Consider the following 14,709-nt stretch of genomic DNA (forward strand, 5'->3'; position numbering starts at 1 on the left):
AAAGAAAGTCATTATCTGTTAAATACATTAAGAAAACATATTACTATTTTGATGAAGAATCATTTTCGAGATCAAAATTATTTTCAAAACGACCATTAGTCAGCTCCTACGTATGTACGTAATTATACAAGTCACAAAATGTAATTTCATAGAAAGTTTTTTTATACCCCATAATGTTATTCATAGTAAATAGTATTTAAATGCATTTTTTGCTTGTTAATTGAAGCCAAAAATATACTGAAATTTGTAAACATGTGTCTGTTTATTTAAAACTTTTATTTATTTATTTGTGCTAAAGTTATTTATTATTTCTTATTTTTTAATGAATTTAAATGAAATAAAATTCTTAATATGAAACATTATTACACCAAGTTTCTCAATGTTGTAATTAATTAATAAGTGAATTTATATATCAAAATTAATACTCGTAATTTAAAAAATATATGAAGTTAAAAAAAAACTAGTTATTTTTTTTAAATGTATTTTTTAGGTTGACATAAAATTTCAAACAAAAAAAATAAACAATATGTATTATTTTTGTTAAACAAACAAAAATGTGACTAATAAGTTACTGTTACATTTTTAGGCTTATATTTCTTCCCAGCTTAACTTTTTAATGTCAAATATCATATAAGTAAGTAAGTACATACCTACACAATTATTTATTAGGAGCAAGAAATACTCAATACTCAACCAAATTTGTGCACTAATTGGTGTGATTAGGTTCAATTTATCGAATTAAAAAGCCGAATAATATAACGACTTTTAAGTAAGTCATAGATCATTCATGTCTACAATGAATCATATTTATCTTTCAAGAATTAACGCTTTTGGCGACATCTATCTGTTATATGCCAAAACTTTTTCCTTGCAAGTTATTTTAGCAACGAGTATTAAAACAATTCATTTTTATCGTACAATATTGATTTTTATCAACGAATATTCAAATTTATAACCATTTAAAAATAAGTGTTTTATTCAATTAAATAAACAAGGTAGAAAACATTATTTTTTCTAATACTATTATTTTATTTCAGTGACTTAATTTGCAATAAAAATAGTTCTTCATGTCCAATTATTATACTAAAGATACTATTTCTATGGAAAAATTTACATTAGAAGTATTATTTTCCGTTATTTAGGCATTCTTTCATATAAAAATAAACACAACTTTCAAATTAATTTAAGTAGTAAAAATAAATTATTATATGTTCATTTATTAAGTGCTGATAACAAAAATACGGTATATCGTAAACACAGAAGGATAAAAATTTCTCCCTTTCATACATATATTTTTTTAATGAAATTTTTTGAATACCTACCTGATAAAATTCAAAGTGAATCGATGATTTTTTGTCAACAACTTAAAGAATTAAGATCGGTGTTCGTTTATTATATGAGTCATGTATAAAAATGACATTAACTATATACTTAACTATTTTTTTTAAATTAAACACTTGAATATACCACTTTTATGAGTTTTATTTACATACTTATACATATTTACGACTAGTTTTGAAAAGTTACAGATGTTTTCAAATTCAGATAAAACGTCAATTAATAATATACTGTTTCAAAATACGTCGCCATTATTATCAATATTTTTACAAAAAATCTTGTTCCTTAACCCCGCCCCCCCTTCCCTTTATTTATTAACCTATATGTACCCCTAAATATACTTTTTGTTCATTCAAAATTAAAGACTTGAATAAGTGGTATATTCAAGTCTTTAATTAAAAAAAAAATCAACACTTCATTCCACAAAGTTCATGCCGAATCAATAAATAATATAATTATAATTACTTATATTATAATTATATTACTAACTGAAAACAATTTAATAATTAATTAAGTTAAAATAAGAGTCAAAATAAATAACCTAACGATAATAGTTATTTATGTTACATTTTATTTTATGAAAATTATAAACTTTGAACGAAAAAAAAATAACGAAATTGTATGTATGTATATTTAAGTTTCGTACTGACATTTCTTGGTAGAACTGCATTTAATGTAATAAAACAGCAATTACACAATCACAATATTTCCATTTTTGTTTTATTTCATCGTGATCTATAAGTTTTAAGATATTGGAAGTGACGTAACCCAGTCACGGTCAAATAAAATAATAGTTGAGAAAACTATTCAGTGTTGTTCTATTGTGGAAAAAACAACTGCAGATGTTTGCAAAGATTTTCTTACCGTCGTATATTTTACGATATTACCTATTAAGGAACATCGGTCTAGGGCAGGGGTCGGAAACCTCTTGGACCAAAAGAGCCACACGTGAGAAGCAAAACGTTTTGGAAATTTTTAAGAGTCAATTTTTTATTTACAATCATTTTATTGAATTTATTGAATGTTCAAAGGATTTTTTTGGTAACAGATTTTTAATCGAAGAAACTTTTTTGCATAAATTTATACATCCATTATAGATGTATAAACCAGACCAAAAATGATTTCAATACCGCCTTTTTTATTGAAATAAACAGATTTTTGAGTATCTCCATTACTTCAAAAATATTTAATGTTACCTCTGAACATTCAACGATTTTTATATTTTATTATGCATTTTTATTTTTTATATTCATTTAGTAAAGAAGACAGAATAAAATTAAAGTACACATTTAAAAGTTCGATTTTTTTATGGACAGAATAATTTTTAAAAATATTTATTTTCTGTTAAAAATGTCGATTTGAATTTGTCAAAGAAAGAGCCACACAAATTCCTTAAAGAGCCACATGTGGCTAGCGAGCCACACGTTTCCAATCTCTGGTGAAGGGTTAATATGCACGCCGGTACTTATTTACTCATGTAAGAAGTTCCGTTTGTACCTACACGGTACCTACGTAGTGTCTATCTCCCAATAACGTTCCTCAAGTGACCACTTGGCACAGATTCATCTAATTCATTCAACCACTTGTATCCTAACTCGACCATTAGATAATCGGTCTGCCGAGGTATGTCGTCGTCTTTCAATTGAGCAAAGTACTGCACAGTTTGCTCTCAGTTCCTACTAACCCACCTATAGATGCAAATTGCACATGCTTTCAATAATTTCAATCCTGGAGTTGGCAAAAGAAGGATGAAAGTAGACTAAATGCTGACGAAATACGATTTCTCAGACGAATGTGCGACAGAACAGTGTATGATGGATGCTCAAATTGTGAAATAAGGATTAAATACAAAGGTGGAGACTGACCGGAGCATTTCGTCGTAACATAAAGTCGTAACAGCGCTCGTGGCGAGCATCAGCGAGCATCCGAAACTATGGATGGAGCGCTCGGCTCGGTGTACTGACTGCCTGAATGCTCGCGTCGTAACGTGTTACGTTACGACGAAATGCTCCGGTCAGTCTCCACCTCAAGGATGAGATAAGCATTATCGATAAAATTATGAAAGGTGTGTTGTGATGTGATGGTATGAATATGTGGAACGAACGAGTGAAGAAAGAACATAAAAACAAATTTATGAGGCAAATATTGTTGGAAAAAGAGCCAAAGAAAGACCGAGGAAAACTTGGCATGAACAATTATTTAAAAAACACGAGAGTTGACATGTCAGGAATCGGAATAATATGCTGGTATGTAAGAGGAGTCCATGAATTTGGAAGAGGCAAAGATTATTTGCAAAAAAGGATGTCTTGTTCTATTCTCTCTGTCTACCCCTACGAGGATCGTGATGATAGTTAGGTTAACTGTGGTAGAGGGCGCAGAAACTCTGACTCAAAGTCCGCGAAACTTTCACGTGTTGACAAGAACATCCGTAGTTCTCAAAACTAGACGTGCTTACATTAATTAACTAAAAAGTTGCTTTTACATTAATTAACTTAAAAGTATCTTATTATAAGATATTAATACTTGCAAATTGTCAGGCACATTATTAGTTGAAAGAGAGTAGGTGTAAGAATGTCTAGACAGTGTATTTTATTAAATAAATGGTGTATTTTTATTTGTTTTGATTGTCACCAACTTGTCCAAATATTGAAAGGCTAATGAACTAGACAATAAAATACAAAGTACAAAAACCTGAATGACAAAAATCGCAATGAGGTAACAAATCCAATCAGAGAGATATTTTTAATGTGCAAACGGTAAAATGAAGCTCCTCAAAAATTATTCATATGAGTTGGTGAGTATATAGCATTTATTTTTTTTACAAAAATGTTAATAATATTAGTATAAAACCACTGACCGAAAATTTTATGTCTACCGTTTATGTCCAATTTGTTTAATTATTTTCGCTAACTTGGTAATTATCACCAAATTATTATCAAAATGTGTGAATACCAGTGTTTGATAATGAATTTGAGTGCACCGAAACGCGTGTCACAATGTATTATAACGTAATAATTAGTGACGTTTACCAAGTCAACCATAATTAATAGAAAACATAGAAAACCACAAAGCCGAATCAATTCATGAAAATATTATTTTCATAAATTGATTCAGCAGTCACTTTTTGGCAAAATATATCCATGTTTTATTTTAGTATAGGCATATGTGTGTATGTGTGTGTATATATATGTTGGAAACAAATGATTACTCTTTTTTCCAATTTAAAAATTAATTTCGTTATAAAATCACTACATACCTTATCATAACTTTATTAAAACAAATGAATTTTATGTTATAATATGGAACAATTCGAAACTAGGGTTTCAATTATCATGTTGATTACTTTAATCACTACATTGCTGTAAAAAATCAAAATATTTTTTGTACACAGGTCGATAATTAGGCCCGCTACCTTGAGGTGAACGAAATGTGGTCTGTTGTCTAAAAGCTTCGACCCCAATCATAATCTACCCACATTCACAACACATTGCACATGTAATATTAGCATAAATACACTATGACTTTAACGCAAAACGTGACGATACCAGTATCCATTCATAAAAATTGCTTATAAATCGAGATTTGTAAAATATTTCAAAAAAACATGTCTAAAATATTTTTTTCAGTTTATTCAAGTACTCATACCTGTCGAGATTCAATCGATTATATTGATATTCTAAAAATAATACTCATTCCTAAAAATTTGATATTCATCTCAATATGATTCGTTAGATATGTTTTCCAAATAAATCCTAGTTTTATTTATTTATTTACACATAAATAAATCCACATTCTTTACTCAACAATAAAGGTTACTAATAAGGGGGTACATTCTATATAGGCAGAAAGTGCCTATCCTACCATACGTATTAAAACGCAACCAGTACCTACCCTACCTTACTAAGTAGTACCTAGTTTACCTTACTACCTATCTCCACTGTCTACCCTAATTAATTCTCTGAGCACGCCACTGGTTCTCAATATGTTTAGACCCATTACCTTCAAGGAGATTATTTCCTGTTTTTTTCTCAACTTTTCACGTTTTTATCCGAAATTTCCTGAAAGCCTTTTTTAGTTTTTATATTAATTACTTTTTTACCATTTTTTCCCCTAAAAATATATTTTTTAATACTTTTAATCCAGCATAAGCATACCCATTAATAATAATGGTTAATATATATATATATATATATATATATATATATATATATATATATATATATATATATATATATATATATATATATATATATATATATATAAATATATATATATATATAAATATATATATATTTATATATATATATATATATATATATATATATATATATATATATATATATATATATATATATATATATATATATATATATATATATATATATATAATATATATATATATATATATATATATATATATATATATATATATATATATATATATATATATATATATATATATATATATATATATATATATATATATATATACATATATATTTTTTTAACGTAGCACTGTTTTGAAAAAAAAAACAACTCCAACTGTGCTATACAATTAACAGTTATTTACATATTTTAAATAACAAACGAAAAAAAATTTACGTCAATATCTGTAATTTTATAAAAATGATAAAAATATTTATTTATAAATACGATGTAAAATTAGTACCCAATTTCAAAAATTCAATACACCCCCATATAATAAAATCTAAGTATTTAAAATGTTCGGTAGAAATGAAAATCATTACCCAAGATCATGGAAAATCCTTCCCCACATAGGTCTTAAAATAAAAATAAAAATAAATTATTTAATTTATATTTTAAGCACTAACTTTAGGATTTTCCATTTTATAATTAAAATGTAACTTTGTTTTAAAATCAATATAAATATTTTATTATAACTTAATTATAATGCTACCGGTTTCGAAGCTAACCGCTTCTTTATCAATATTAATCAGTCTTGATAAAGAAACGGTTAGCTTCGAAACCGGTTGACATTAATACACCGGTATACATAATAAAGTAATAATACAATATTTATAGTGATTTTAAAACAAAGTTATATATTAATTATAAAAATAAATTAATCACCCTCCAAGCACACACTTACAAAAAATAGTAGCGATATTAACCCCATTGAGAATCACTGCTCTTAACAAATACATTGTATCATTTTAACACCGAAACCAATAATCAGTTAGTAAACTTGTTTCGTACATACCATGTATGTCTTAGTACTTTGTAATGTCTAGTGACAGTAAAAGTTACTACAATGTTTATATCTATTTAAAGATTGCACGTGTCGATGTTAGCTTCGTTTAAGTTTTTATTATCCTTTCAAGGTTTTTGGTTTCATTGGGGGTCGTAAATGACCCGAAATTAGAAATGCACTGAAGTATGTAGATAGGCCCTGACTGAATTTTCATTGGACCTCGTTTATATACTTTGGGATCGAGCGTAATTGGTTTTTAACATAACGATATCATATTTAATTGGAGACAGAATGTGCGAAAGTTGACGTAAATTGCTGAGGCAATAGGTTATAAGGATATATTAGTTTTTTAATTTAAAATAAAATAAAATAGTTTTTTTCCAACATGAATTCATGTGGGAAAATTACAATTCATGTGAAAAAAACATCACAGGTAGGTATTATTGATTGATTCTACAAAATGCAGTTTCGCCAAGAAATGTCAGAACAACACTTAATTCTAATACTTATATCAGGTTTAGTGGTGTCTTATTTAGAAAATATGACAAGAAGAATAAGACAAACAAAAGAACTATGTGAGAAATCTTGATTGATATAAGATATTAATTCCATCGAATTGTATTGTTTCTAGGGATTAACCTCATTCATTTGTATTTTACTATACAAAATCGCTTTAATTTTTAAGATATAAGTATGTATTTCTTACTACATAGTTTTTATATTGTATTAAACTGAATATGCTTTGAATCCTTGTACAAAATTGACAAGGATTATTTTCTTAGACAAATAATAAATGTTTAAAAAAAAAACGAAATCATTAACAGCCGAAGTATTTACGACTTGTCGGTCAATAAACAGTCGACAATAACTTAAGATTTCGCCAGAGTAGTTCGAAGAAAAATTTAATTTCATGAAAATTTTCAATATAAAACTTTTTTTTTTTAATCGTACCTACCACATTAACTTTATTTGACCAGTGACCAGTCTGATGATGTCAGTAACGATGAAAACCGGTCACTGGTCAAATAAAAGAAAGTGTAAAAAACCATATCGCTCACTCCTTTCAACAACGTATCAAAAATCGTCAATTTTCAGTTGTGCATGTTTTCGGAATGCCCAGAAAATGTACTAAATCCCAGCAAAAGCGGTATATTTTTAACTTAATATTTACCCGCTACAGGGCAAAAAGTTTTTTTTTGCATTTTGAAGAAAATATATTTTTAATTTTTTTTAATGCAGTAAATATTTTTCAAATGGAGAAAAAACACTGTAAAAAGTTCAATAAGTGGCTTGATATTTATTTTTAATAGATTTTATTATATTCTTAAACTTTAAAAACGATTTCCTGAAAAAAAGGAGTGAGCGATACATGTAGTTTTTATTTCATTATACGAGTGGGTATATTGATGGTTTTAACCGACAAATGTTTGACCTGCACTTAATATCATATAAGCATGAAGTTTTCCATTTCATTGGATTTTATTTGTGTTTGCCTTCGAATATTAAGTTGCGTTTGTTTACGTCTCATATGAAGGCTAAAATCACATTCAATATTTAAGTAGTCCTTACACGCCTCACTGATCACTTTTTCAGCAGACCAAAACACAAAACGCTCTTAGTTTTTTTGTATTATTTTTTATTCTTGACTTGTATTGTTTTTTTAATACCAAACTCGTAATAACTCTTCACAAAACATGAATTGTTTACTTTCAAATTAAATATTTTTCTTTAATATACACGCATGCGTGCATGATAAGTAGATAACACTATTTATTAACTATTTTTAAACATGTAATCATAACATTTTGAGTGTGTTCGATTACTCGTTGACAAATTTGGGTTTTCTAAATTTTGGAGTTATTTCTACATTTTTGTGACATCTCAACATAGATGAAGAAGAATATGGAAGTCTTGGTATTTACATGACCTGTCATAGGCTGGTTAAGTGATCACTTTACACACTTGTAACATTTACCATTCTACCTATGATTGAAGGCCACACTACTCTTGAAAGTCTTTAACCTTCAACGTCCATCCTCCATTCTCCAGGGTCCTAAGGGCACAACTCTAAAATTTAGAATACGCTTCGTATACGATGTTTAATAATGATGATGAATACATCGAAACACGTGTTACAGTGCACTTTTTTTAAAGTGGTATTTACCTAGTAAAATATAAATAAAAAATCGCTAAATTTAACTTAAGTTCCTCACTTCAATGTTTTTGGTATGGTTCACAAGTAGGTATGCTTAAATTTGCCGAACGACTTATATTATTAAGATTCAGTGGATATGCTAAGTACAGTTATAAAATATTTGCATAATATTAGGCTAAATGATGCCTCATTTGGAATTAATCGTCTGTGTCAATCCACATTGAATCTTGTGTCTACTGAAGTGATTATCGATAGAAATGTTTTATTTTATAATATAGTTACGCAATGTTTTGTAAGTTAAAAATAAAAATTATTACGTAATGTAACTAACCAACTAAAGAGCCATCACGCCGCTTCTCCGAAGAGGTAGGGAGAGAGAATAGAACGCCACACCAATATTTATTTTCAAGCAATCTTCCGCAATCATGTATTTCATACATACCCGCTGATTATTCCAACTCCTGACCTAACCACATTCAAGTACTTAAAATACATTAAATACTTGAAAGTGGTCAGTTCAGAATGCCAAGTTTTCCTCGGTCTTCCTCTGCTTCTATTTCCAACTCCATTTGCCTCATAAATAAGGTAATAATATTCTCAGTCATCGTGCTCAGTCATGTTTTCTTAAGTCTCATTTGCTTTCATTTCTAAATACATTCGCCTCAAAAATGAGGTAAAAATAAAAGAAATATTAACTGTTTCCATACCGATTAATTTAATTAAATTGTCAAATAAATTAACAATCAGAAAATAATATAAATAAATAAAATAAAACAGAATATGGAAGAAGATTTACGGAGCTGACGACCGACATAAGCTGGTTTAAGTGATCACTTTACACACGTGTAACATTCACGTGTCGTCATATTCTTCTTCATCTTTGATGATATGTTCAAAAATAATATGAAAATCAACTCCTATAATTGGAGATAATCCAGATTTGTGAACAAGTATTTGGAGACACTCAAAATGTTGTAAATAAAGAACACTTTAAATTTCATATGAAGATTCTAAGATTACAATTTTTTAGAAATAATTTGACTTTTAATGATGAAAAAAAAATCAACAACCATCACGTCGCTTCACCGCAGGGGTACGCAGAAAGAATATAACGCCACACCAATCTGTCTTTGTAAACCACCTTCTCCTGTTCGACATTCGTGCATCTTCTTATAAATACTGGCCAATTATTCCGACTCCTGACCGACCATTTTCAAGTATTTGAAATTGCATGTGAAATTATCAATAAAAATATTGCTGTAATTTACTACTAAGTGGATCAAATTAATCATTGTAAGTGAATAAAAAAAAATGGATACACTTAGTTTCAGTAATATATTCGGCAGTCCTTTTGTGGTAAAATCTATCTATTTGTAATTTACGTTCTACTTGAGAAACACCACTATTTCTTACAATCTATTGGGACACGTGCTTTGATGATTTTTAAATATTTTTTTTATTATAATTCAAACACAACAAAACTTTAAAAAAACCTTACCTCGTATCATATAAAAATTAAGTGCAGTGGGTTCAATAAACCTAAATAACAATTTCAATTAAAAAAATGTTGACATCTGCATCGTGGGAGTTATTTAAAAATTTAGTCGGAAAGATTTTACTGTTTTTAAATTACATAATAACAGTTATGTACCTAATTCGGTGGTGATGGGTTAGAATTACAAAGTCGTCAACATTCTGGTGTCTTCTTTTATGATTTTAGTTATTATTAATAATACCTCGTGGTTTAAATTATTTTTATTTTGTTCTCTCGAGATAATCCTATAAAGTTTTGTAATCTAACTATATGTCTTGATTTATCTAATACGAAAGCATAACATCGGTTTTGTGTGTTTTAATGTCTGTTTTATTTTGAAATCATCGTTTAAAAACCTCGGTTTTTATTGTATAATAAATAAAGAACCCTTTAAATTTCATATGAAGATTCTAAGATTACATTTTTTAGAAATTATTTGACATTTATTAATGAACAATTGTAAAAATAAAGGTAGTTTTAGGTTTCATACCGACATTTCTTGGTGGAACTGCATTTCATATAGGTTGGCACAAAATTATTACCCTGTCGGAAGATGTTATTATTTTTACAAATGGCGTCGTACGTCACATTTGATATTTGTGAACTAGACAGCTGCAGTATACAACCAATTGATAAAACGGGCACAAATCTGTATCAATACTGGCGGCAGCCACTTGACAGATATCGTTTTATAAATTTTATAAAAATTTTAAGGTCCAAAATTGTTAAGGTAAATATGTAAAATAGGATAGTTAAAATACTGTCAATATTTTTTGGTTTTAGTAATTGATTCTGCAGTCATTTTGTGGTAAAATCTATCCATTTTTAATTTATATTTAACTTGGTAAATATCACTAACTCTTGAAATCTATGTGTTTCGACGCAAACCGTGATTGAAAATGACGTGAAATGGATCGAAACGCGTGCCACAATAGATTTTCAGAATAATAAAAAAAAGAAAAAAACCACAAAAAATTATAATTAAAATAATTTTTTTATCAGCAAACGTAAACAATAAATAATAAGTGTAAGTCTCTCTCCAAGCACAAGAGCTTAGTCTCTTTATTGGAGAGAACTGCGTTATTAATTTTAACTCAATACGGTTAAAAAAACTTTTGTAACCATATTGAGTTTGATAAAATTTGGAGTAAAATATTTTTTAGGTTAGAAACAATTGTTGCAAATGGAGACTTGAGAAACAAAATCCTTGTTTTTATGTGTACCTACATTGTAGAAATTATTATTAATTTGGCGTCTCTTGTATGCCAAGTATGGACTTTTATATGACATACGTCTACATATTAGCCAGATGACACAATGAGCTATTTATAAACTCGGATATTTTAAAATCTCTCAGTGTTCCCACATAAAAATTACAAAGCACTTATGCGTTTGGTGCAATCTATACAAGTGTATGGTGCATAGTTTATGCATATCATCTACCACACGCAGAATTAGCGAGATGCATCAAGAAGCTAACAAAATTAGTCAATGTGGAAAGCGTTAAAATAATGTTTTTGAAGTTTTACTTATTTAAGTTTTTAAATAACTAACTAACCATCATGCCGCTTCTTTGCAGGGGTAGGCAGAGAGAATAGAAGGACTTATATAATTGTAAAACAATTCACACAGTAAAACGATTCATCAAAGTAAATATGAAGAAATAACGAAAATTACAAATAAAATTTCATCATTATTTTTTGAAATTGCAATTGATTATACTTTATAATCTTGCCGAAGGCGATACTTATAATAAATAATAATAATAAAACCCTTATCCGCACCCCAATGGTGCATAGGGCACTGCTTCATATGAACACAGTGTTTTCTTGATCATTTACAAACGAAGGAAAGGTGATCAGCCCTTCGCTTCAGGTATCAGTCCAGGGTAATATTGAATAAATATTACAGTGAAAAAATCGCTTATATTTATTTGACGCCCCCCCCTAGGAATCGAACCCGGGACCTCCAGAACGGTAGCCGAGCGTGCTGACCATTACACTACAGAGGCGGACTAATATTAATATTAATAATTTAATATTAAAAATGTAATTCAGTATTCAATAAAAGTATCGTAATCATTAATTATTTAAATTTAAATCGCATCAAGACTAGATACTATTTACTAGGTATAAATAATGAATTAAGTATACATTAGCAAAGTAACTCATTAGTGCAGTGATTTGTTATTTTTCTCACAAAATACATCGCAAAAAAATTAACTTAATATGTTTACCGACCTACCCACTAAATCGTTTTTCGAGAACTCGGCTTATTTGGGAATACTGATAATAATATAATATCCTCTAATATCTTCCGGTTTCTTATAGTTAAATCATCGTTATTTTGACAAAATATGGTTAATCTCAATATAAACACATTGTTTAGATATACGGCGAACCCCAAGGTGGACGACTCCCGGGCAGACCACCAAAGAGATGGAACAACAGCTGGGAATCGACATCGCAGGAGGCTAATCCCTCTTAAAAACAGGCCACAAGGCCTACACTAAGCAGAAGAAGAAGAAGAAGAATAAAGTTAGATGTAGTTTGATCGTCGGTGTACAAAAATATTATATTCAAATATAGCAAAGTTTCATGGAAAAACAAACGCTAAGATGAACTACCCTGTCTGGCAGCGATGGTGATTCTTCTCTCGGTAATCCAGAGACTGGAAATGTGTAAGGGACAGCTTTTTATGGATAGGAATTGCATTAATTATTTACCATGCTTATTTTGTATAAGGTTTATAGATCATTAAGTGGATTCTTCTTTATAACATTTTGAGTGTGTCCAAATAATAAAATATGGATTATCTCCAATTACAGGAGTTATTTTCTTATTATTTTTTGACATAATATGAAAATATGTCAAAAAAATAACATGAAAATAATTCTGTAATTGGAGATAATCCAGATTTTGTGAACAAGTATATGGACACACTCAAAATGTTGTAAATAAATTATCTGGTCAAATTATAAGCTTAAATAATAAAAATGAAAATGGTATTTTCATGTGTGTGATTATAATCCAGGATTCGGACCTCACATACTAATATAAGAGTGTCTGCTTAGTAAAAAGTTTCTTTACATCTCACCAATAGATGTCCTCTAGTGAAGATCTAGTGATTCAAGAACAAGGTTTCTAAATTGGTTCATATATAGAACTTCCAAGAATTTGAGTAGTGTGGTTGTCAATAATGGGTAGAATTGGTGAATGTTACACGTGTGTAAAATGATCACTTAAACCAGCCTATGACGGTCGTCAGCCCCGTAAATGCCCAGATTTCCATGTTCTTCTTCATCTTTGGTGAGATGTTAAAAAATAACGAGCAAAATTCATTTACTTATTATTTTCTAAAGGGATTCTGCAGGGTTTTTTGTTACGGTTACCATTTTTAGTCGCCTCACAGTTTAACAATTCCTGTCCTTTAGGAAACATAAGTAAGAAAGAGAAGAAAATAATATGGATTTTTCTTACTTCGAATTCATTTTTATTTTTTTAATCTCTGTTGTCTAATCTAGTGTTGGCCAATCAGGAACTTCTTTGCTCATTGCTAGGAGGAAACCACGTAAAACTCCCCAGGAGAAGCCGGACCGTTGACTGTCACCAACAGACCTTTCGTTCCACTAGAAGAGGGTTCGGTATTTCGTGTCCTAGCTTGGTTTATGGTACCAATGTCTAAGTAGAGCTTGCGGGATTCCAGAGGCAAGCAAAGTGAAGCGGAGGAAACAAGTTCGTCCAAGTAAAGGGTTTGAAGTTGGCATGGCTTAGGTGACGTTGTTCATGAAAGAAGGACCTACAACCTGAGAACGAGGTGAGCTGACCCCAATAGTCTACACAGATGATACGTTAGGATAGAGCATCAAGAAGAAGGTTACGGTGTCATTTGTAAAAGAAATGTAATTTGACGTGGACGACATAAGATCACATAGAAAGAAAGCCTTAAAAGATACAAAGGAGCTTGTGGCCGACAGAAGAGCCTTGAAGTAGTAGTTGGACTGCATATGCTCCATATAGCATAACCATAGCTGTGGTTAAGCACCGTGATGATAAAGTGCTAATTTGAATTAATTTTTTTCACTATTTTATTTAGTTTTTTTCTTCTTTTTCTTCTTCTAGCCCTCATCCCCACCTGATGGTGTGTAAGGTACTAATTCGTAAACATAGATGAGGAAGGATATGAAAGTCGTATATTACAGGGTTTACGATCTATCATAGGCGGGTTTAGGTTATCACTTTATACAAGTGTAACATTTATCATTCTACCCATGATTGACAATTAGTTCCAAAATTTGATTGGTGCGGCTGTCATTCATGGATAAAATGGAGAACGTTACACTTGAAAAAGTGATCAATTAAATCAGCCTATGACAGGTCATGCACCCTATAAATACCCAGACTTCCATGTTTCTATGTTGAGATTGTTAAGTATATAAAATTGTATAATTTACTCGGTAATTACTATTAA

At 29.4% G+C, this 14,709-nt stretch overlaps 1 protein-coding gene across 4 annotated transcripts in view; it reads right to left on the reverse strand.

Annotated features, from left to right (window-relative positions):
- LOC148312999 (fibroblast growth factor receptor homolog 1-like) overlaps nt 1-14,709 on the reverse strand; it is a 160,061-nt gene that overhangs the window by 144,599 nt on the left and 753 nt on the right. The gene's annotated exons all lie outside the window — the stretch shown is intronic.

This window comes from Brachycentrus maculatus, unplaced genomic scaffold (assembly GCF_059751285.1).
Source record: "Brachycentrus maculatus isolate JH-2025_06_01 unplaced genomic scaffold, ASM5975128v1 h1tg000026l, whole genome shotgun sequence".
Classification (NCBI taxonomy): domain Eukaryota; kingdom Metazoa; phylum Arthropoda; class Insecta; order Trichoptera; family Brachycentridae; genus Brachycentrus; species Brachycentrus maculatus.